Here is a 25,819-nt window from a genome sequence, read left to right on the forward strand (position 1 = left end):
GTTGCAGCCTTCAACAAAATAAGAAGTATACAAAATTAAAGTCTTAGCTTGCATCTTCAATCTCTATCTATCCCTCCTCTCTCTTTCCTACATCTAATCAAGCTTATTATATAGCCAACTAAGCCACAAGTCGTCTAGTCAAGCATTAAGTATAATTTAGGACCACACTTGGAAGAATAAACAAAAACCCACGCCAAAGGTGATAAGAAATAGCATGCTTGAAGGTAGGTCCACACATGAGTTAGGAGTTAGCTCCTAATAATGCAAGATGTCACATAAGAAATCAAAACTATATCAATCGGATCAACACATTACGCAAGGCAAAAACAACAAGAAAACATAACCGCAGAGAATGACACATAACTCAAGAATCATCTAACATAAGAAATCATGCATTTAGGACAAGGATCAATGATAGGTCCTCAACATGATGAAAACTGCACATAACATGAAACCAAAAGCAGCAATGACCACTTTGTGAACAAAAGACTAGTACAAAAAACAAGAAATATTTTTTGTTGATGCAAGATTGCTCCAAGAGCCAGGATGCTCCATGTTGGTAAACAAATTTTTCACTTAGAAAATATGAGATTTAGCCCAATGTAGTGTGTGGCAAATCAATTTCTCCAATAGTTGGATAGGTCCTTAATATCCGACCTTCCTCTACGTTTAGAGAAGCAGCTCCCTCATAAGATATTTTTTTTTGATTTTTCAATAAAGATGATTAGAACTTAGAATATAAAAAGGAAACCACTGAAAGCGAATGCACCACACAACTTCAATGTTTCCGTAAAATCAATGTAAACTTTTAATGAAAACAATCAAGAACTATGCTTGAGAGCTATCACTAACACGATGTTGATTTGATAATTCATGAGCATTTGCACAATACTGTGGAAAACACCATTACAAAGAAAGAATCAACATTTCAATGTTTTAGATATGTAGAAAGAGAGAACACAAAGTGTACTTTCTTTATTTCTTAGCACCAAGAACATAAGAAATGACTACTTACAAGAACAACGATTGTATGCACTTTCCAAAACTTGTCTTGTTATCAAAACATAAGTGTTCCCTGTCTCCAAGTCCAAAAAGTCCTTTATTACATTGAGATTTGTGAATTTATAAGTCATTCTAGCTCAACTAACTTTTCGGGTTCATAACCACCTAGAAAGTTAGAGTTTTGAATTTGGTATTCATTTGAAAACTAACTCCAACTCATATGAATCAAGACTCTAAATTCTAACTCTAGTTACAATAAGTGACATAGGTCACTTTTCACCACAAGATAATTAAAAATCTACTACATGGAAAAGACCACAATGTTGATTTCGCTGAGGTAGCCTTCCATCTTCATATGCTTTTCTCGTGCTTATATAATCATCCCAACATCAACTCTCCATCCATACATGTCCCTTGTGGAATTTATAGTCACTGCATCTGAAATCTAAATGCTCGTCCTTGTGTTATTTCAACTCAAAGAATCACATACTGTGGTGAGGTAGTAATTTAGCTTCACACTTGTTATTCAACTGTTCTACTAGTATTTGATGCTGGTACCTTCCATATTAAATTGTTGCCCAGACGGTGACAAACAGAGGTACCCAGTTGGAGAAGGGAACAAAAGAATCACAGGAATAAGAAAAGGCCACATGGGATTCTCCACCATAATCTGATTCCGTATTTCCTGGCCTTCTTGTCTATACATGTCCTTCATTTTCTGCACCAAGCTTTTACGAGCTTTGTAAATTGGTCCTCTGTGCTCAACAATTGCATCCTATTCATAACATAGTGACATTTTTGCCACTTATAGCAGATCCAAATCACCATTAATTGTTCTCAATGCCCAAAATTTTAAACCCAATTCTTTAAAGAATAGGGTTGTATAAAATAACATACTATTTGACATTTTCAACTAGTCAGCCAATTTAATGGCACCAAGCAAAAACATCTGCCAAAGACAAGTGCTTTGACCATGGTTTTGTTAGGCAATCCACATGTAACCCATGTGTTTCTACACTCAACATGCATATTGGCATTCAATCAAACATAATGGTGCCCATTGCACTTGATAATCTTATGAGTGAATCTTGGTGTTTTTGAGATACAAGTATAACAGTGTAATACAATAGGGAGGCCCGGGGGCAAGGATATTAATGAACATATTTGTTGTAAACAATTCCATCATGTGCCAACAGAGAAAATATGGGCTCCAATGCATTGCATCTCACTGGACCACACATGGTATTTTGACAAATAAATGACATTTTGACCACATTTGGGCTTCTATCATGATAAGTTTCAACCTATTGGCTATTTCTATGGCTCTACATCCCTTTCAATATAGTAGCATTTATTGAAACATATACAACATATTCCCTCCTTTAGAGGTCATATCCAAGTTGGAGGATTTCATCCAATGGTTTGATAGCCTCTATGAATGCGTTGATGTGATTTCATTTGTTCAAAGCTTTTAACTCAATACACAGTGTCCCTCTAATATCTTTTCTTTCAAAATTTTAAGACATTTAATCAAACAGTCTGCATGCGAGGTCACTACTGCTACTTCTACATTTGAATGCCCTTCAACTCTTGGAAGCATGAACTCACAAATTATCAATTCTTCAGACATAGATTGGAAATGATCATATGTGCACAGACATTATGTCAAATACATCACATGCTTGATTTGATGGTAAACTCTGAGACTTACAATCAAATTCCTTTGTTTTGGATTGGTCTTGTTATAAGATTACTCCCATTTCTTTCTAGCATTGGTTTCGAACATTTTTTTGCCCCATGTTGTGACATGTCTTAACCAAAGATTGGTATCGCTAGTCTGACAATCGGGTTTCTCTTCACCCTGGAAACATTCAAAGCTAGCTTCAAACATTTGGATTGGTATTTCACTGCCAATCACCAATTCTCTAATTTCATTCAATGTCTTTGTAGGTTGGACAAAGGAAATAGTACCACATGCCTTGCCTGCTATCAAACCATGGATTTGTGAGGACGTCAACACTTTGCACCTGCCAATTGTAGTTTTCGCTGCATTTGCTTGGAGATATAATGCCAAGCAATTCATTTTCCTTACCTACAATTGAAGCCAAACCATTCATGTTCCTTTCCCTATCAAAATATTACATGTCTCTAAATAAGAAGCACTGCATCTATTTGAGAATGACACTTCCGAATTGAGGTTCAGGTTAGGGAAGAAATTTTTAGATGAAGTTTCAATTCAAACTCAAGCCTCCTAACCTTAACCTTTGAAAAGCTTTTAGTACGTAGAGAGAGAGAATTTCTTGTATGTGGAGAGAGAATGGCTTTTAGTACGGGGAGAGAAAAGATTTTAGTATGAGAGAGGAATCCAAATCTGAACTTCTTTCTAGAAGTTTTAGTACATAGAGAGAGTAGTATGTGGAGAGAGAATATTTTAGTATGTAGAGAGAGGAATCCAAATTTGAACTTCTTTCTAGAAGTTTTAGTATGTAGAGGGAGGTAGTATGTGGAGAGAGAAAAGTAAGGGGAGAGAAAAGATTTTTAGTATAGGTGGGGATTAACCTCTCTCTCTCTCTCTGGAATTAATTTTAACTAAGTCTCCCACTAAAATATCTAGGTAATAGCTAGCTCTATTTGGGGACATGGACTATGCAAGACGCTGAATGAACCCAGAGTTAGGAAAGAACAGTGCTTTATCACAAGGGCTATAGAGTCAGCCAAAAAGGAGATAATATATGAAAAGGGACTAGGCACACCAAAACTGGGAACACAACCAAACAAAAGGGAGGGAAAGGCACGACAAAAACTCCTAACTAGCATATGTACAAGGTAGGGAACCCCTACCTCTGATAGCTTTATCTCTAGATGAATCATGCAAACCCATTGACTAGCTAGGAAAAGTATATTCCATGACGATTTAACGGGTGACAACTCCCAAATTCTAGCAAACTCAATTGTGCTCTTTTGATTCCAAATTTTGGATTCCTAACAAGCTCCCTTGATTTGGACAAATGAATGTATTCAAATAACCATGTCTCATCAAAAACCTCAGACTTTGGATTCAATTCTCCCTCATGATGTATATCATGAATGACTTATTCTTTACAAAATTGTAGAATTAGATTTTTGAGTTTTTGAATACATCTTTCATCGTTTTCTCTACTTGGCAAGCCCTCTACTTGAATTTGTAGTGATTAGTCAACATAAAGTCCTAAACTCATTTCCAACACCAGGCACTCTTTCTTTCCCATGATCATGATTATGGTCAAATCTTTCGTAAGATTATTCCAACCTTGATGCATATCCATGTTAGATTGAATCTTTCTATGACCCATTTCTTCTTCCTCATCTTCCAAAGATCATCTTGAATTTTTAGGCACTTCTGAGTCACAATGATACCATCTTCAATATTGTAGACCATAACTTCAATTTTCATCCCATTAATATCAAAATTCTCTATCTAAAGGGCCTTTTGATGGTTAAGGCTAGGAGATACCAAATTTCATATTGAATTGCCTTCATACAATCTATGATGTGAAACAACTTGTGGAGCTATAGCCATTGAACCCTATCTTTGAATACTAACTTGAGAATCATCAATAGAAATGCCTCCCTCTAAGAATAAAGGATTAAAGTAAACATTTTGTTCATAGAGGAAATTACCTTTCACGTATTTTAAGCACAAGGTTGGAGTAAATACATCATAAGAGCTTCCTATATCAAATTCCTCCATAAGATTCCCTGCCAAATCATTACATCTTTTATAATGGTTATTCTTCTCATAGAATCTTTTTGACATAGGATCTCCTATTTGATGAGAAGGCTCAAAAAGAGGATTTCTTTGACCTTTGAATGATCCATAGGATTTTAATTGCACTTCCATTGGATTAGAGGAACTTGTCGTCATATTCATATAACTTTGATTTTCAATATGTTCAATGACATCTATATCTTTTGAATCACTGATCTTTCTCCAAGACATCTTTCATGAAATGTGAAAGATTGATATTCTTGTTGCATGCATGATAAAGAATGAAGGCTAGATGATTCGTCTTCTTCTCCTTGAAGCTAATTTTTAGCTTTTTTGTCAATTGATCTTTCAATCACAAGTTCATCAATGTCATCAAATGCAAAGGTCTCCATTTCCACAAGGAAAGTAGATATTTGTACAGGTTCATTGGTGCTCTTATCTCCATCATTTGAAGTATTAATATTGTCAATAGGTTCATCACCTTGACTGATCATGGAAGGATGAACGGGAAGATCTTCTCCACATGGGAAGTTGTCATCTGAAGCATTGAGGCAGCAAGTAGGAATAAAAGAAGTATAAAATTCACCTTGATCCACATTTCCCTCATCTTAAATCATATTTCGTGTAGTTTCTTGAGATTTTGATGTTTCTTTTTCTTTCTCATTAGGATCGAGATGATTGAATGCTTTCTCTTGGGTTCTAAAATTTTCATAGTGATGCATTGATACATTAGCAAACATTTCTTCTCTTATAGACTCCATTTCTCGACCATCTCCATGATTAGACATAGAATCCATGTATCCTTTCATGCATGAATATTTAGATGAGTCCTTTCTAACATTTGGAACAAGAAAATAATTCTTGTATGGGTCTTCTTTCTCAAGTTCTTGTAGCGTTCGAAGTAAAGAAGGATGTACTTTGTCAAGATCTAGGCATGCATTGCTATTTAAGCTTTTTAAGAATTCAACTTGATTAGAATCAATGGAAGCATAATTTTGATGAGAAAGAGGTGCAAGTGTTGGGACACTTTTTTTACCACCATTATCCATCCTGGAGTTAGATGAATTATTTTTCTGATCAAAGTCTTCTTTATAATCGCGTGTTGAACTTCTTTCTGAAAATGATTTTGGCTTGTGAAAGAAAAACTAATTATCTTTACTGTCTTCTTCATCTATCTTTTTCAAAGTATGGAACAAATATGGATGAATCTTTTCTGGATCTAGTTTCCACCCACCATAGAAATTTTTCAAGAAGCTAGCTTGCTTAGGATCAATGGAAATCTGATTTGGTTGAGAGACAGGTGAATGAGCGACATTTCCATTATTCTTCATTGCTGATTTAGATGAAAGACATTTTTTTAAAAGGCCTTTATCTTTATATGTTGAACCTTTTTCAAATAAAGAATCATGATCATGAGAAAGAAACCTACAATCCTTTCCATCATCTCCTTCAATCTTTAAAAAAAATTGCAGCAAGTAGGGATGAACCATTCTAGGATCTAGCCTCCTGCCTCCATAGAAATTCTTCAAGAATTCAACTTGAAGAGGCTCATCAGGAATTTGCTTCTTGGGATATGAAAATTATTTATCATCACTCACTGTCACTCTCAACTTTTTCCTTGTACCAAACCATGTTTTGAGTTTGAACCTTAGATAGAGTCACCAATGTTCAATCTTCTGAATAGATTCGTTGACCTTCATTCTAGGGAAGGTACCTTTTATCAACCATGTTACTGGTTATTGTTCACTTGGTCTTGGATGTGACCAAGATTTTGCCTGTTTCTTCTTGGAATAGCAACTATTCTTTTGATCACCACAATGTATTGATTGATAGGAGCTCTTCACAAGATTTCACCAAATTTTTATTCTTCTTCTAGAATTTGATTCACCTAATGGTATTGTTGAGCAGTTCGCCTACACCTCTAGGCTAAAGTGATCAAATCTGAAATAATATCTTCTTGTGTGTCCTAGAAGCCAACATTTGGTTGTAGAACTGGAAACACATTCTCATGTTGCAATACATCTTGCTTCATTATAGGCGACTGAATAATCTTTCTTGTTTGATCCCTAGTAGAGTCACCAAAAATCTGTTGGTAAACAAATTTGTCACTTAGAAAATACGCAATTTAGCCCAATGGAGTGTGTGGAAAATAGATTTTTCCAATAGTTGGATAGGCCCTTGATATTTGGACTTCCTCTATGTTTAGAGGGACAGCTCCCTCGTAAGATAATTTTTTTGATTTTTCAATGAAGATGATTAGAACTTAGAACATAAAAAGGAAATCATTGATAGCGAGTGCACCACATGACTTCAATGTTTCCATAAAATCAATGTAAACTGTTAATGAAAACAATCAAGAACTATGCTTGGGAGCTATCACTAACACAATGTTGATTCGATAATTCACGAGCATTTGCACAATATCATGGAAAACACCATTACAAAGAAAGAATCAACATTTCAACATTTCAGATATGTAGAAAGAGAGAACACAAAGTGTACTTTATTTATTTCTTAGCACCAAGAACATAAGAAATGACTGATTATAAGAACAAAAATTGTACGCACTTTCCAAAAATTGTCTTGTTATCAAAACATAAATGTTCCCGATATCCAAGTCCAAAAATTCCTTTATTACATTGAGATTCGTGAATTTATAAGTCATTCTAGCTCAACTAACTTTTTGGGTTCGTAACCACTTAAAAAGTTAGAGTTTTGAATTTTGTATGCATTTGAAAACTAACTCCAACTCATATGAACCAAGACTCTAAATTATAACTCTAGTTACAATAAGTGATATAGGTCACTTTTCACCACAAGATAATTAAAAATCTACTACAGGGAAAAAACCAAAATGTTGATTTCACTGAGGTAGCCTTCCATCTTCATATGCTTTTTTTGTGCTTATATAATCATCGCAACATCAACTCTCCATCCATATATGTCCCTTGTGGCTTTTATAGCCACTACATCTAAAATCTAAATACTTTTCCTTGTGTTATTTCAACTCAAAGAATCACATACTATGGCGAGGTAGTAAGTTAGCTTCACACTTGTTATTCAACTGTTATACTAGTATTTGATGCTGGTACCTTCCATACTAAATTGTTGCCCAAATGGTGACAAATAGAGGCACCTAGTTGGAGAAGAAAAAAAAAAGAATTAGAGGAATAGGAAAAGGCCACATGGGCTTCTTTGCCATAATTCGATTCCATATTTCTTGGCCTTCTTTTCTATACATGTCCTTCATTTTCTATGCCAACCTTTTACGGGCTCTATAAATTGGTTCTCTGTGCTTAGTAATCACATCTTGTTCATAACGTAGTGACATTTTTTCCACTTAATTTTTCTCAATGCCCAAAATTTTAAACCTAATTCTTTAAAGAATAGGGCTGTATAAAATAACAGATTATTTGACATTTTCAACTAGTCAGCCAATTTAACAGCACCAAGAAAAGACATCTACCAAAGACAAGGGCTTTGACCATGGTTTTGTTAGACAATCCACATGTAACCTTAACCTTTGAAAAAAAATTAGTACATAGAGAGAGATTATTTCTAGTACGTGGAGAGGGAATTTCTTTTAGTACGAGGAAAGAGAAGATTTTAGTACGTAGAGAGAGGAATCAAAATTTGAACTTCTTTCTAGAAGTTTTAGTATGTAGAGGGAGATAGTACTTGGAGAGAGAAAAGTACGAGGAGAGAGAATATTTTAGTATGTAGAGAGAGGAATCCAAATCCAAACTTCTTTCTAGAAGTTTTAGTACGTAGAGGGAGGTAGTGTGTGGAGAGAGAACAGTACTAGTATAGGTGGGGATTAACCTCTCTCTCTCTCCGAAATTAATTTTAACTAAGTCTCCCACTAAAATATCTGAGTAACACTCCTGCATCAAAGAATTTGCAAATACCTCAAAGGAACTTTGGAATTTGATTTATGGTATAATAGATCAAATTATTTCACATTGTATGTTTATACTGATGCCAATTGGGTAGGAAATGTTGATGGCATGAAAAGTATAGGTGGAGGTGCATTTTTCGTTGGAAGAAGATTGTTTTCATGGCTAAGCAAGAAGAAATATAGTATATCACAATCTACTACAAAAGTAAAATATGTAATAACAACAAATATTTGTGATGAGTTGATATGGATGAAATAGATTCTAAAGGACATTGCAATACCTTTTTCTGAGCCTATCATCATGCATTATGATAATATGGGTACAACTAACATGTCAAAGAATCCAACATTAGATTCAAAGACTAAACATATTGCTATATATATGTATGTATGTATGTAAAAAAGTTACAAAGAATGAAGTTAGAATGGAAAATGTGAATACAAAAGTGCAGGTTACACATATCTTTACTAATCCTTTTGCTAAGGACACCTTTAAATATCTCAGAGGCATGTTTAGGGTGATTCCCCCTCCTTATCAAGAGTAATTGATGCGAGGATGCATCGGTCTAGTATTCTCATATCACATTTATTCATCTGTACATGATGCTTGGTGTTGCTCCTTTGGGGGGTGGGAGTCGCATGTTGTAGAGCTAATCCAAGACCTCTTATTTGATCAGATTTTTATAGCAGTTTTTGTTGGCACTTGATATTGATCTATGATTGAACATTGGCTTGATCTAATACATGTATTTTAATTCTATCAATTTGACAAGGATAGATCTTCCTTAGGGGGAGATATTGTTGATGAGATTGTTATTTGACATTATTTTTGCATCCTTTTCCATTGATGTCAAAGGGGGAGAGAATCATATGAAAAAACTTTCATCAACAAAGGTATGTGTATGTAAAGATTGAAGAATGTATATGTTGAGTATATTTAAAATGATGTACTTACATACTTTTGGATTGATTATTTTTCACTATATATTTTTATTAATGTCAAAGGGGGAGATTTTCGTAAATAGGAGAGATTGCTAACACTTGAAGTATTGCAGAGATGTTGCATTAATAATAGGTTTCATCATTGTTGCCAACATATGTTCTTTGGTTGAAGAAAAACTCAAATTCTATATATCACAAGTCATTGATCAGTTCAGTACAAGCAATGGTTGACAGATTTGGATATGGATGTGTAAACTTGTGTAGGAGGATTGTAGACATCATGTCTATGTTTCTTGTACTTTATTTGATATTATGGATGAGTTACACCTTGTTTGGTGAAGACTGGTAGCAGACTAGTGTGAAGGAAAGTATGCCAGAGACAGTTGCAGTACTTTTTTTGTTGCTTGATGGCGAGAAGGAATTAGTTCTGGAGAGCATGGAAACTATTAGAAAACTTGTTTGTGTACATATTTTTGGATTTGTGACTCGTTTGGCTTATTCTAGAAATCTCACTAATGTGTAGCTTTTGATGTATTTTACTGGTAGTTGACTGGATCATTGTAGCATGTCAAATATTATTGGGAAACGTTAATTTCATATTTTAACACGTGGAACACTTCATGTAATGATTGTAAACTTGCTTGAGAAGGCATGCATGTCTTAGCACGATCTAATTGTATAATAGAGAAGCCCTAATAGGCTGACCTAATTTATTATTTATAATTGGTATAAAAGAAATTCATTGTGAGGTATGAGATGTATGAATGTACGTGGAATGATAAGTATAATTGTGACCCTTGATGTTGGATTGTCAAAGATAAGCTAAGAAATTTTTTGATGCTTTGAGAAGAGGTATGAGTGGAATCTATAATTCCTAGTAGAACTCAAAGTAACTAATTGGCAAGTAAGTTGTATGTCAATGAATTCACATTGTTGGATTTGTTATCCTTTTGTAAAGGTGGTTTAACTTTTCATCTTTTGAGTATTGTGCATTTTATTTTCATCAGCTCTTTATAGGATTAGAACGTTCTAACAAGGGTCCAAGGTCTCTTAATAGGGACTATTTTACTCAATGCATTGTATTTGACTACTACCAGGGTCACATCATTTCACAAGGTACTTATATATTAGTGCATCATTTTGTGGGTGTCATCCCCACAGAGTTTTTCTTTTTGATCAAGAGTTTCCCTCGAAAACAAAAATTAGTGTGTTATGGTATATAGTTTCCTATCGTTGTGCATTGTTTTGTTAATTGTTAGTGATTTGATTTATAAGTTTACAATCGATTATATTTGTTCACAAATTATTCACCGCCCAATTGTGAGGTGTGGACTTTGCTTCTTAACAATAATACCATGGTGGAGATGTCTTTCCAAAGCATGTAGAGGGAAAAAATGAATTATTAATATTTCCTATATTTGTTTGTTGCTATGATTTGTTGCCAACCACAATTCCACATCCTTTACATGAATTTGTTCATGTAGAATGATAATGAGAATGTATTTTCTTAATAAAGTCACAAATATTAGTTTGTGGAAGAGAATTCTCTTGGTAGATGGAGCATGCTAGACAAGATTCTCATCCTTTTTTTTGGCCCACTATCATAACAATGTTGGTTTTTATTGATGGATAAAAACCAATATGTTATATGCAACATTCTTGAGGTGGTTGCATGGAGAAATGCATGGTATAAATACATTCCTAAAAAGATGACATTGAATGCCTTCTCATTGTAAACCATTATTAGGTTGGTTGAAAATAAATTGTATTGTTTTATGCCACCTTAGATAAAGGTTGTTATTACCTTGAGTTCAATGTTGGTTTTTATTTATGGATAAAAACCAGTATGTTATATGCACCATTCTTGAGGTGGTTACATAGAGAAACATGTGGTATAAATGCATTCCTAAAAAGATTCCATTGAATGCCTTCTCATTGTAAACCATTATTATGTTGGTTGGAAATAAGTTGTATTGTTCTATACCACCTTGGATAGAGGTTGTTATTACCTTGAGTTCTATATCCCAGCTCTAGAGGATACCTTTTTATAAGCATATTTTTGTACATGGAGTACCATGTATAGATTTGACATACAAATATTTTAATATATTTTGATAAATTAAAAAATGTTTCTTTTGAGCACAATAGCATAGAAAGGTTCTTATTTCAATCATCATGAAAAACATTGAGCAAGGGCCCATTCTAATGTAGAGCATAGTAATTTATTTTATGTTCCATTTTCTATTAATGTGTTTGTTACATTATAAAGTAATATTTTCTATTTGGAGTGTTTAAAGAATATTATGAATTGTTTATGTGTGAAATGAAATACTAATAGCAAAATGCAACAAAATAAGAGATTAAAGTATTCACTACATTAATCAATACAACTTATAAGATTGGACCTACAAAATAAAGCTTGAACCCACAACAAAATGCAAACCTTGAACTCCAAGTAGCTCCCATGTAGTGTAGATTTGTCCAAGTTGAGGAATGTGTGCTCAATGATACTCAAGATTCAATAGAGGTGAGATTTTTTTGCATTGTGATATTTCTTAGCTTATGAATTTGGAGACAAAATGGCATTATAATAATGTAAAGAAGGTGAATGAAAATTAAGAGGATGATGGAAAAATTTATAGGTAAAGACAAGGTCAAGATGTAAATTCGAGGAGTGGTCAAGATTCATTTGAGAGAGAAGGCATAAATTGTGCTTTCTTAAATGCATCTCATTATGAAAAATGTCACAAGGAGAGAGGCTTGGAAAGATGGGGTAATGTGACTATTATAAGGAGTGTGAGAGGGGAACAAGTTGTAAGAGATGCAAGGGATGTGTAAGTGCATTTAAGGAAGATCGTTAATGCACTTGGTTGGGGATAGGAAGGATGCGACATGAGGGTGGACTTGGGTTGGCCTAGGATGTGACATGAGGGTGGACTTGGGTTGGCCTAGGATTTCTTAATCCTCGTGATTAAGGTTGTCAAAATGATTAGGATTTAATTAGACTTATATTAGGGGTTGATTAGTAGGCAAGTGGGAAATTATGGAAGATGTGATGGGAGGAGAGAGAATGCGTGGAGAGGATAATTAGCTAATCAAGGTTAATTAACAAATTATAATAGTTTAGTATGTGTGAATGGGTTAGGTTGAGTTGGAACCAAGGGCGAAGAGTCGTGTTAGAGGTTAGGTTGGGTTTAATGTTAATAGTCATGTGATTTAATTGATTAAAAGGGAATGAGCATCTAATCGATTATTTGACTATGAGTTGCCATTAGATAAATTAATTGGATTATACTTAAGTAATTAAATTGATTAACAAATAAGATAACATAAATTATTTAAATATTAGATATTTAATTAACAATAGCTCTAGGAGAGCTTGAGTATCTACCTTATGCAAAGGCTATAAGGTATGCAAGGTATGTGCAATTGAGTTCATTGAGTTCATTGAGCCCTAGAAACAGAAAGCTCTAAAACTTTTGAGAATGAACTAAAATCCACCAAAATTCTTAAAAATATTACACCAAAATTCCAAACCATCAAAACAATTCTTTAAAGCCCAACTACTAGTGAGGTAGCTAGCCACAAATATAAATGAATTTATATCAATTAGTTAAGTGTAAACTGGACTCAATGCTCTCTAGCTTAGAATTGTGAAGAATAAGAGAAAGATCTAATAGCCATGTATATCAATTATCATTATGTTCTTGCTAGCCTAATTCAAAATTACTATTAAAAATAATAGTAATACATGATCACATTTCAGGGAGCCAATAACTTGTGTTGCTTCTAAATGATCACCCAAAAATTAAAATAATAACTTTTAGCTATTTGTCACAAAAGAAAGAAACCCAAAGTATTTAAGTATTTTAGATGCACAAAATTAAGGTGGGTATTAAATGGATCCTTTCTCTTTATTTACTAATATTTGTTTATAATTTTTTCCACTTTAATTAATTAATTCTAAATAATCAATTAATTGACATTATTAAACTAACAAAATAATTATAAGGAGGAACTGAATTTTAAGGTTGAATTGTTAATTTACAACATAAGATTTATTTTTTCTAAAAATGAAAACTATAATTTATTTATTAAAATTAAGATTTATTTTAATGATGTCAATTTTCCAACTCATTTTGTAGATTGTTATTGTTTACAAATTAGATTGTGTGATGAGAAATTACAAACTTACAAACTGAAAGCCTTATCAAAATGTTTTCCCTTTGATATTTCTAATCAAAAAAGACTGAGTAAACTATTGCATTACCATTAAAGATTTAGATAAGGAAAAAAATCTCTTCAAAACCCAACATCCATAATCCATATAGCATTAGAAAGGTTATTTTTAAACCCAACTCACATATTTTTATCCATATTCATTAGATAAATATAAAGTTTACTTCATAAGTATATATTACCCATATTCATCCAATACATTAAAAATTAATTCCATAATCAATCTTTCTATTAAGTCAAATGCATTTTAAAAATATGATTTTGAAAAAATTACAACAAAGATGTCAAATTTATTAAATTTACAATTGAAGCAGACCAACAATCCCACTACACAAGAATAGCCCATTAATAAAAGTAATGGCAAGTATTTTTGCATTGTCAATAATATCAATTAAGAAACCCCAATTTTCCTTTTAGTAAAAGTAGTGGGAAACATTTTCTATGACGCTTAAATTGTTATAGGAAGAAAAATCCTAGAACCCCCAATTTGTCATGAATAAAAGTGATGGAAACAACAAGCTAAAAAGAAACGAAAAAAAAACTGAACAACCCAATTTCCAATGATTAAAGGTACTGGAAAGTAAACTTTTTGAACAAACTAGAAGTAACAGAAGAAAAACCCTAACACCCCAATTCCCCCAAATTGTTTCAAGAATGTTCAACCAGTTGTCGTTGTTGTTGAGACAGTTGTCATTGTTGAACCATTTATCGTATTGTGTTGCACCTAGTCATATCTAAAGCTATTGCATATAGTCGAGGGTTTTGATACCATAAACCTGAAACTGGAGGTGGCTATCATACAACTACAGGGATGAATTGAGCCAAGCTTATATTAGAATTTGAAAGAAAAGGAAATGAAATTTATTTTCCATGATCATAATAATTGAATTGGTAGTGGGCATCATAGCTATCGTTCATCCTGATAAAGATTTTAGTTCTTTCCTTATAAATACCTACGAGTTTGATCATGAGTGAGACAATGATTTAAATGGAAATGCTCAAAATTGATGTTATATTGGATTGTATGGTGGTTCAAAATTGTTGCCATGTTAAATTATTGTCAGCGTATAGATATGGGAAATAACTGCACTCTCATAGTAAATCTTGCAAGTCAACTTTCATAAACATGAGCTTTAAATTTGGAATTTCAAATGAAAATAAGTTCTCTTTCCTTACCTACCTGGATAAACAATGTCTTGCACCTCTAAAAAGGTAGTCTTTTCTGCTGACTGTGATCTCTTGAAAATTCTCTAACATCTTGTTTAGCTGATCAGGAGAGTTGGGATTGCTCTTTCTTGGGATAAATTGGGTATACATTTGTATTCTTATGGAAACAAGGATACACCATGCCCAGCGAACCTTCTCCACACAAATTTTTTGAGGGATGAAGTATTCTATAAATAAGGAGCCTTAAGCAGAATTTTCTAGAAATTTAATTATTGCTATGTCTGAATTGAAAAATTAAAATAATCACTGGGAAAATAAGGATTAGCCAATCAAAAAATAAAATTTATTGATTAATAATTAATATAAAAATAAATCTATTTTTAAACCTTACAAGTTCAATATTTTGTGTTCTTAAAATTAATAGACAAAAGCAACTAGGAACATTAGTTCCATGCCTGTAGATAGACAAGGACTATGAGTTTGTGGTGACTGATCAGGGAAGTACTGTACATACTCCATAATTTCTCAACATTTTTGGGCCAACGTGTTGTAATTAATTTTAACCCTAAAGTGGCAAAAATACTTTTATAAAATGGCTTAGGATTAGGAATCTTCATAAGGTGTGATGCGATAATTGCTTCTTGCGATGGTATTGAGCTATAAGGGATTATGGATTTTAATCAGGTTGTAATCATTGGATAATAATAATAATGGATTCATTGTTTGGTGGACATAGCCTAGGGATTGGGTGAACGACATTAAATCTTGGTGTCTTGTGTTCTCTTCTGTGTGATTTATCATTTTCTGATATTGGTTATATTTGCATGTAATTTTTATTTCTATCTATGGTTAATTCTAACAAGTGGTATCAGAGCAAGGTTGTTTTTCAGTTATCCTTTGCAGGAAAGTCTTGCATTTGACTGGGAGTGATGGTAGACAAGGCTAAGCTGAAGGTTGAGAAGTTTAATGGGTAGAACTTTCAGTTGTGGAAAAAGGAATTGGAGGACTATCTTTATCATAAGGGTTTATGAAAGCGGTTGGAAGGAAAAACCAAGAAACAGGGAACTGTGACATATGAGGACTAGGAGATTTTAGATAGAAAGGCACTTGGAAGCATTCAATTATACATGGCACCATTAGTGACATTTAACATTACAAAGTGAAGACAATGGAAGAGTTGATGCAAAACCTAACAAAGTTATATGAAAAGCCCTCCACTTCAAATAAGTTATTTGTCACGAAGTGTTTATTTAATATGAAGATGGCAGAAGGTGGATTTGTTATAGATCATTTAAATGAGTTTAATACAGTTACTAGTTAGTTATCTTCTATGAATGTCAATTTTGATGAAGAAATTAGGGCTCTCTTGATTTTGTGTTCTTTGTCTGAAAACTAGAATGGCTTGGTAATGGCAATGAGTAATTCTATTTATAGATTTAATACCCAAAATTTTGATGGTGTGATTGGTGTTATTCTAAGTGTGGTGTGATTGGTGTTATTCTAAGTGAGGAAACTCATAGGAAACCCTAAGGTGGATCTACATCAGGAAGTGCTTTGAACACACAAAATAGAGGCAGAATGAATGTAAGAAGAAGTAATTTTAGAAATTGTGAAAAATCAAGAGGAAAATCAAAGGGAAAGAGGTTTCAATCCATAGGACTGAGAGATTGTTGGTACTGTGGAAAATTAGGGCATAAAAAGAAACATTGTTGGACTCGAAAGAACAATAAAGGAGATAAACCAAAAGGGAACAAGGAGGAAAATGTGGTAAGTAACAAATTTGAAGAGGATGTTTTTCTTCTTTCTTTAGAAAGTGTTGATGATTCTTGGGTTTTAGATTTTGGGACTTCATTTCATGCTACACCCAATAGAGGTTATTTTATTGATTATGTCTAAGGGGATTTTGGGCATGTTTATTTGGGGGATAATGAACCTTATCAAATTGTTGGAAAGGGAAAAGTTAAGATTATGTTGCAGAATGGGAGTCATTAGCTACTGCATGAGGTAAGACATGTCCCAAGGTTGAGTAAGAATTTAAATTTAGCAGGGCAACTCGGTGATAAGGGTTGCATAGTTACTTTTAATAATAAAAATTGGAAGGTTTCAAAAGGTTCCCTTGTAGTATAAAATGGTGTAAAAGTAGGCACCTTATATCTTTTTATAGGTCATATTGTTCCTTCTACTTTAATTGTTTCATAGAAAAATGAATGTTCAAGAATAGTTGTTGTAGTTTAGTGGGGAGAACAAATAGTTGTTATAGATTCTAATACAACGCTATGAGACCACCAACTTGGGGACATGAGTGAGGAAGGTATAAAATTACTTCATTCAAATAAAGTTTTACCAGGTCTAAAATGTGTAAATATGGATTTATGTGAAATTTGTGAGTATAAAAAACAAAAGAGAGTGAGTTTTGTGAAGAGTGGGAAAGTAAAGAAAAATGAGAAATTGGAGCTTGTGCATACATATGTATGGGGAACAAATCAAGTATCTTCTCTTGGTGGCTCTCCTTATTATGCTACATTCATTGATGATGTAACTAGAAAAGTATGGGTTTATTTCCTTAGACAGAAATCTGATGTATTTCAAACTTTTTAGAAATGGAAATGCTTGGTTGAAAATGAGTCTGGTAAGAGATTAAAATGTCTTAGATATGATAATGGTGGTGAGTATTGCATTCATGAATTTGAAGATTATTGCTCCACTAATGGTATTCACAAACATAAAACTATTCCAAGGACTCCACAAGAAAATGGAGTGGTTGAATGCATGAATAGGACAATAATGGAGTGTGCAAGGAGCATGAGGTTGCATGTTGGGTTTCCCTTAAACGTGTGGGTGGAAGCTATCAATACTACTATATATTTGATTAATAGAGGTCCCTCGACTCCTTTGGGTTGTTTTATCCAAAGGAAGTATGGACTGGGAAGGAGGTAAGTTATTCTTGGGGATTTTGAAAATTGTAAAATTATTAGAAGTAAGGATGTCATATTCAATGAGAAAGTGTTGTACAAAGATTTGTTGCAGCATGTTGGTACCCATAATACACCCATAAATTTAAATTTTCAATTTATGGTCTTGAACTCCTTTGAACAATGGTTCAAAGTGGTTTGAAGTGGTTTGAAATAGTTCATCTTGTAGGTTTAGTACCAAAGTCTAGTGATTCAAAGATCAAAGGTTCAAAGTTCAAATCTTATGTTGCAGATTCAAAGTGTCAGGGTTCAGATTAAGGTTCAAATTCTTGACATACAAATTCAAGTGCCATTATTAGATCCATCAACATGAGGTTTAAAGTTCAAGGTGTGACATAGTGTTGCGGTTTGAATTTGGTGTTTCAAAATGCAGATTCAATGGTCCATATTTTAAGTTTAGGATGACATATACCCATGCCCATGATCACATTATTAATACCAATTAAGTTGTAAGAGACAAGAATGTCAAGCCATTTATGGTGTATAGCTCAATCAGTTTAACAAGTAACTGTACAAATAGTTTGAATGTTGGCATCGATGCTAAGATTATGCCTAGTAAATTTTGCAACATAGGAGGCTTGAAGCTCCATCTCTATCCATTAGTAAGGATGGAGATATAAAAATTAGAGCTATTATAATGGTACTTATGGTACTTGCTTCATGAATATCTACATTCCTCAGTTTCCTTTCATCATTAAAATGTGCAAATAAAGGGAATTACATGGAAAGATCATTTCAAATTTTAAATATGTGAACCTGTGCTTTAATGAACAGATAAAAGGTCTACAACAAGTGTCACTAAGTTTTAAAATAATTTGCAAGATGTCATATTGCATGGTCTTCCCCCCCATCTCACACCAGCCAAGTATGTAAAAGGATAATCAAGTGGTCTTTCATTATTGAAAGTTGTTGATGTGGGAAGCCCTAGAAACCCTCACAAAAATTCCTCACTTGTTTTGTGTGTAAACAATACTCATCGGAGTTCTCAATTTATAAATGATGTAGAAGTAGGCACAAACCATTTGGCTAAATATTCAACCTATATCCAAGATGGCTAAAACATATCAAGGAGCTGCCATAATGATGCTCATCTCGATTGTTTGAATGGTGATGAATGTAGGATATCTTGAGGTATCATTATCTATCAATGATAATGAGTCTCATGAAAAGCATGAGAACTATTTGCCAAAATGCCCATACAGTTACTGTGGCATTAGAAACATTCCCCTACCTTGACACCCATGGATATGGTAACTCTATTGACATCAAAATGCAAGGATGGAGACACTTTGACTCAATGCTCAATGACTTTTCCATCACTAATCAGAATAGGTAAAACCTAAAAATCCAAAGTGCTTTCATACATGAATCCTAAGGCTCAAATTGTAAATATGAAAGTAAAAGTCTTCAAAGAGATGGAAAATTAGAGGGATTTCAAGCATGATGATCTTCACATACAACCAAAATATGCAGACGAATATCCCTCTTTGATTATCATTTCGGTCTTCATTGGGAATTTTGAGAAAATCAAGATTATAGTGCTTGTTGTAATTGGGTTTTCTAGTCTAATTTTTTGGGGTAGATGGGCAGAGCCTTGTCTTCATTTGGATCATCAACATGCACCCAATTCTCTTATATGACTATAGCACAAAAATACTCAACATTTTCTCATATAAGTGTAATGAGATCAGTTGTAGTGCCAAAACTGACACCATGAAATAGAAAGTCTAGTGGAATGTGATATCAAGCTCTATAATGATGATGCTATGGATAAACTGCAAAGATTACAATACTACAAAGCAAAGGAGAATTAAAAAGATATGTGGACTCATAAGAATATCTAAAATAAAAAGATATTATTAGATGGTTCTCCTACAATTTACCCATTCTCAATTCTCCGAGAATAATGAGACCATTCTTAAATTAAAGATAGTAGAGAAAGATTGATGATATGATATATATTAATCCACCGATAACAGAGCACATTCCATTGGGGCTACCAAGTTGCAGATAGTCACAACTAATGTCTTGCTTTATTATAAAGTTGTATTTAAATATTTTAATTCCAAAGCAACATTATAATAAAGTAAAATAAAATCACAAGAAAGAGAAGGGTCACAAAGATCAAAAGATAGATGAGCATAAGATAAATGATCTCAAGTTTGGTCATAAAATGGAATGGATAGTTGCTCGTGACTATTTATGGTAGGAAAGTAAATTTAGAGGGGGTTCTAATTTTTCTGAATTTTGTTGGGGGGAGACTTTGAGCGATAGCAAAATAAGGGACTATGAATACAGGGAGAGAAGGAAGACATTTTTCTAGATAGTGGTTTTTATGTGTATCAAACAAAAAAGTCTGTTTTATTTTTGTTGTAGTCAAAGAAGGGTATTTCTAGTGCACCAGAACTTTGAGTTTGTGTTTTAAATCTCTGATCAATGTTGATCTTAGCATTTTCTTGGTTATCTCTTAATGTATTTTGATATATATGATTACTATCACAGTTAGATTTTGGACTGTGTGCTTAATTGTTTGTGTGTTTGGAAAGGACTATTTGTCATTCTCTCTATGTTCATTATGTAATGCAATGTTTAGGTAAATGAACTTTATGTTGTTTACTATTTATTTCCTTTTAGTCAGTTAGTTTTTCCACATCTATGTCATGTTTATGGACAGATGTTTGTAAATATTTCTTGCTTTCAGGTTAAAAACATTATCAAACATAGTGTAGTTGATTCATTGTAAATCTTACACGGGAAGTTGTACCTAGATAAATTCAAAGGGTGCTTACGATCTTTCAATAGAAAACTAACCCAACTATTACTGTTGATTTAGTCTTCCTCCCTAGGCATTTGGAGTTAATTTGTATCGACTTCTTTGGAGGACAATCTATTCACTAACACAACAACATGAGAAGAAAGAAATTAATTATGTAGTGTTGGATGATACTCCAAAAGATGGTGTTCCAGTAGTTTCTCATGATTTATAGCAACCACAATAACAAATACCACACACCCCAATGAATGTTAAGCGGTTGACAAGACTAAGTAGACCTCTAAAAAGATTTTCTCCCTCTTTGTACTCTACTTTACTAGCTAATGTTGGTGAACCTGAATGTTATGATGAAGTTGTGCACATGGATACTAAGATTCAATTAGAATCTGCAATAAAAGAAGAAATGGACTCCTTTCTGAAAAATCAGGCATTGGATTTATGCAAGTTGCTTGCAAGTAAAAGGGCTTTATAAAATAAATGGGTTTATAGGTTTAAAGAAGAGGATGGAGGTAAGAAAAGGTTTAAGGCTGGGTTAGTTGGAAAAGGATTTGCACAGAAAAATGGCATTGATTTTGATGAGATATTTTCTCTTGTTGTTAAAATGACTTGTATTTGTATTGTTTTAAGTATTATGGCTACTAAAGATTTGCATAAAATAGCCTTTCTTCATGGTGATTTGGATAAAGAGATGTATATGGCATAGACATAGGGATTTGAGGTCAAAGGTAAGGAGAACTTAGCGTGCAAATTAAAGAAAAGTTTATATGGCTTGGAGCAAGCACCTCGACAATGGTATCTAAAATTTGACAGCTTTATGCATGGGCATGGTTATACTCAGTGTCATTTAGATCACTATGTTTATTTTAGAAGGTTGGATGATGACAACAACATTATTTTATGTTTATATATTGATGATATGCTTGTAGCTAGGTCTAACATGGATCACATTAAGGGGTTAAAACAACAGTTAGCACATTCATTTGCTATGAAGGATTTGGGGGTAGCAAAACATATCCTTGGTAGGAAAATTTGTAGAGATAGGAAGAATAGAAAATTGATATTATTTCAGGCTAAATATTCTGAGAAGATGTAGCAATGTTTCTCTATGGAGAATGGTAAAGCTATCAGCACACCATTACTTGGTCATTTGAATTTGACTAAGGAGATGTGTACAAATAAATAAGAAAAGGAGGATAAGATGTCCAAGGTACCTTATGCTTCATCTGTAGGAAGCTTGATGTATGTTATGGTATGTACAAGGCTAGATATTGCACATGTTGTGGGAGTTGTTAGTGGGTATATGATGTTAGAAATAGAGATTATTGAGAGGGGGGGTGAATTAGTAATTTAAAAACTTTAGTTGCCAACTGGATATTATTTCTTATATAACTAAGTAATAAAGTAATGCTAAATAGTAACAGTAACAATGCACAAAAATAACTCATAATGCCATATTTTGTTAACTAGGAAAACCCTAGCCAAGGGAAAACCCCAGTGGGGATGATACCCACTAGATAATATACTGATATATAAGTTCCTTCTTAAAGGATGGACCCTATTAGGAGTCAATGAAAAATTCAGTATAAGGAGTCCCTATTAGGAGACTTTGAATCCTTGTTAGGAGATTCCAACCCTATTAGACATTGTAGTACAAAGAATGCAAGATGAGCCTACTGCCCAACATGCACTTCTAAATACAAGAAGAGCTCACTTCCCAAACATGTAATTAGACTTCTAGAATATAAGTATTGTATCTTCTTCCTCAATTGATCTCTAATCTTCAGCTCAATCTCGGATCACAAAATAGCTTATACAAAACTTCACCTATATTGCTTTCACAGTAAGTTCGCACATCATAATATTCGTACAACTTACCCATTCTTCATCACAAAATGTCATCTACATAAGTACCATGCCTTTACACAAATTTCTACTAGGTCGGCTAAGACCACAATCCACTTTTCCAACTTAGAGTAAACATCTAGGATGTTGGCCCTAATTGGATAAGAAATTATTTTGTAAACAAAATAATTCTTTCCTTCAATTTCGTTGTTCTATTTTGCTTCAAACATCAGTATCTCATACTAACTTCTGAGGTTATACACATCATCACCAACATGTATACTATCCTTATCTAACTTCGCTAGTCATAATATGACATCAGAAACAAGTTATAAACAAAATAATACACTATTGTATACCAAATTCTATACTTAGACAATTTTTTGATTACCAAAAGCTAAGTCTCTTTATTTATAAGGTTTCCTGTAAGCATGTACATCATATGTTTCCATAAATGACAAAAATTACAGATATCTATTAGCCAATTGACAACAATCTCCCCCTTTGGCATTGATGGCAACAAAATAGGGAAAATTGGCTAACAAAAACTACATAAATAGTATAATAACATTGCATCTATTACATTTGTCCATCTTTACATATGCTCTCTCTTACAATATACTTTACAATATTTATCTTTCTTAAATGTACTTCTACCCTTAACAATTTCCATGTGTACTTCTCCCCCTTTGACATCAATGACAAAGGTCAAAATGTCAAAAACTATCCAAAACTATCAAAAGTGTTGTCCTTCCTTAAGCTGATAGGATCTTCATGCAATCATCAAATTTTTCTTTAAGATTATCCATACCCTTAGTCCATGTTTCCTTGGTGGATTTACCTAAGGTGAGAATTGCACATAAAGCATGTGATGCAATCTCAAATGCATTAAGATCTAAATATAAAAAGTTAGAATATGTGTCCTTGGACTTGACACATTCCTCCAACAGTTTCTCAAAAAAAGATACTTTTAGAGCAATAGACTCTCTAAAATCTAATAACCTCTTCAAAATCAATTCCTTCCAAAGTTCAAACTTTCTAATGTCATTGTGAATACTAGCCACTTGTCCTCACAATCTTATAAGATGAATGTTGGATCTGGCTGGATAGAGCCTCTAGCTCACTCATTTTTCATTCTATCTGACTGTCAATGTCCTTAGTCAGTTTGTATGATAAATTACACTTAATGTACAATATTTTCCCATCCTATTAACACTTTCAAAGTTCCGTGATACAAGTATGAAGACTTATCAAATCATTATTAATGTTTTGGCAAACGGTGCTAAACAAGTTTGCATCATGTGAGATCTATGTATTTGCTTCGACAACATTCAACAAGTTAGTAAATTCTTCATCAAATGATTACAACACTACTTGTGCCCTCTATGTAGGATTTAATTTTTTGTGTTGTACTGCCAAAGTATTGTGCAGTCTGTCAGTAACCTCCGTCAAGGTTTTCTGTAGGCTCTTTATTGTTCTATTCTTCTAAATAAGCTTTGATAGGGATGAGATCAAATTTTTTTGATCATCATCATTAGTTGCTAAGCTGGCAAGTGAAAGAAGAGTAGATGAACTAGAAACTTTAGTGTCATCCTCCCTTCTTGGTTGCTTCTCTTCTTCTTCTCTCTTCTTCTTCTTTCTCTTCCAATCTCTTCTTCTTTTCTTCCTCTATTTTCTTTATTATTTCATATTCTTCTATTCTTTTCTTTTCCTCCTCTTCCTTTCTTCTCTTCTCATCCTCAAGTAATTTTTGCTTGGCTTCTTCTATTTTCTTCTTTTCTTCTTCAAGTAACCTCTTTTCTTCTTCAATTTTCCTTAGTTTGTCTTCAATATCCTTAGTATTAGGTTCATTCAGTTTGGAACCTTCAAATGGATTAGTATCATCAATGTTAATGGTAACATTGGTTTGATCTAGGTACATAGTGTTATTGCTTACTGACACTTCTGAGGTTCTAGGTGTTGGAGGAGATACTACCTTAGATTCTGTCAACATCTGGTTTATGGTTGTCACAGTCTCACTTCTAATTTGTCTTTCTCACTCACCATAAATAGAAATGATCTTACTTTATTTCTTAAGTAAGGTGCGAGATTATTTAACAATCTCTTAATTTCTTCTTCGTCATTAGTCTTGCAAATAGTTCTAAGCATAGACTTCTAAAGTTCTAGATCTTCTCTTGCTGGAGTCTTTTTCTGAATAAGTCTATCATAGACTTTCTAATTTACTAAGCCCTCAATGTCCTTCAATTTTAGATTATTTGCTATGATGTATCTCATAGAAGAGATATCAATCTAATCTTTTTCAAAATTGTTATACAAATCATAAAATGTGTTCATCTGAACAAAGTTACCTTCAATAGCAATAGCTGAGTTAATCTTCTCTATCTTCGGCTTCCATGGTTACCGAGCTTTTCCTACTGATTACTTTGATGATTTCACCTTCTCTGCTTGCTTAACCTGTTTTTATTCTTCCTCTTCATCACTAGACTCAACAATTATTAACAATGTCTTTTGCCTTTTGCCTGGTCTGGTGGCTTGTTGCTTTACCCTTTTTGTCTTAGTGGTCACAACTTCCACCAATCTCTCAGATTTTCTCTTCAGCTCACTAGGTTGAATATCTAACATTGCTGCATATGGAATGCTTTGCTCCAAAGTTTTCTCTACAACAGATACTGACAAAGGTTGTAAATTCAGTATGCCTTGTTTCATAGTTTTCTTGACTACCTAAGACTCACTCTCAGTCATACTGACCTTTGATAAGGCTTTCTTCATGATTGACTCTATCTCTTTGTGTGATGCCTTCTCCAAGGTTTCTTGATGAGCTAACTGGGTAATCTCATCATAGGTTCTAAATCTATATTCTACTTTATCTTTCTTTGATTTCAACAATAAATCAATAAAACTAATTGTTATATCATCATTCAATTCATGACCCAAGGGATCAAGAAATGTTTCTCGAGGTTCTATTGCTTGTATATAAGTATAATATGTATCAACCATAATGCAAATGTCTTCTTTAAATCTATCTACAATTGCAGGTGTAATTCTAAATCTCTGTCTTGTTTTATTCTGAAATGTTTTCATTATCAAATTTCTACTGTCTAATATCTTATCTACAGGATGCCTTCTACATACTTCTATTATCTTCTCCATTGTACATCTATCACTACTCATTATCTCGGTGACTGATAAATATGGAAATCTTTTAAGCACATGAAAGAATATGTGACTGATCAATG

The sequence above is a fragment of the Cupressus sempervirens genome, chromosome 9, assembly GCF_028749045.1.
Source record: "Cupressus sempervirens isolate cs-2001-9-10 chromosome 9, ASM2874904v1, whole genome shotgun sequence".
Taxonomy (NCBI): Eukaryota; Viridiplantae; Streptophyta; class Pinopsida; order Cupressales; family Cupressaceae; genus Cupressus; species Cupressus sempervirens.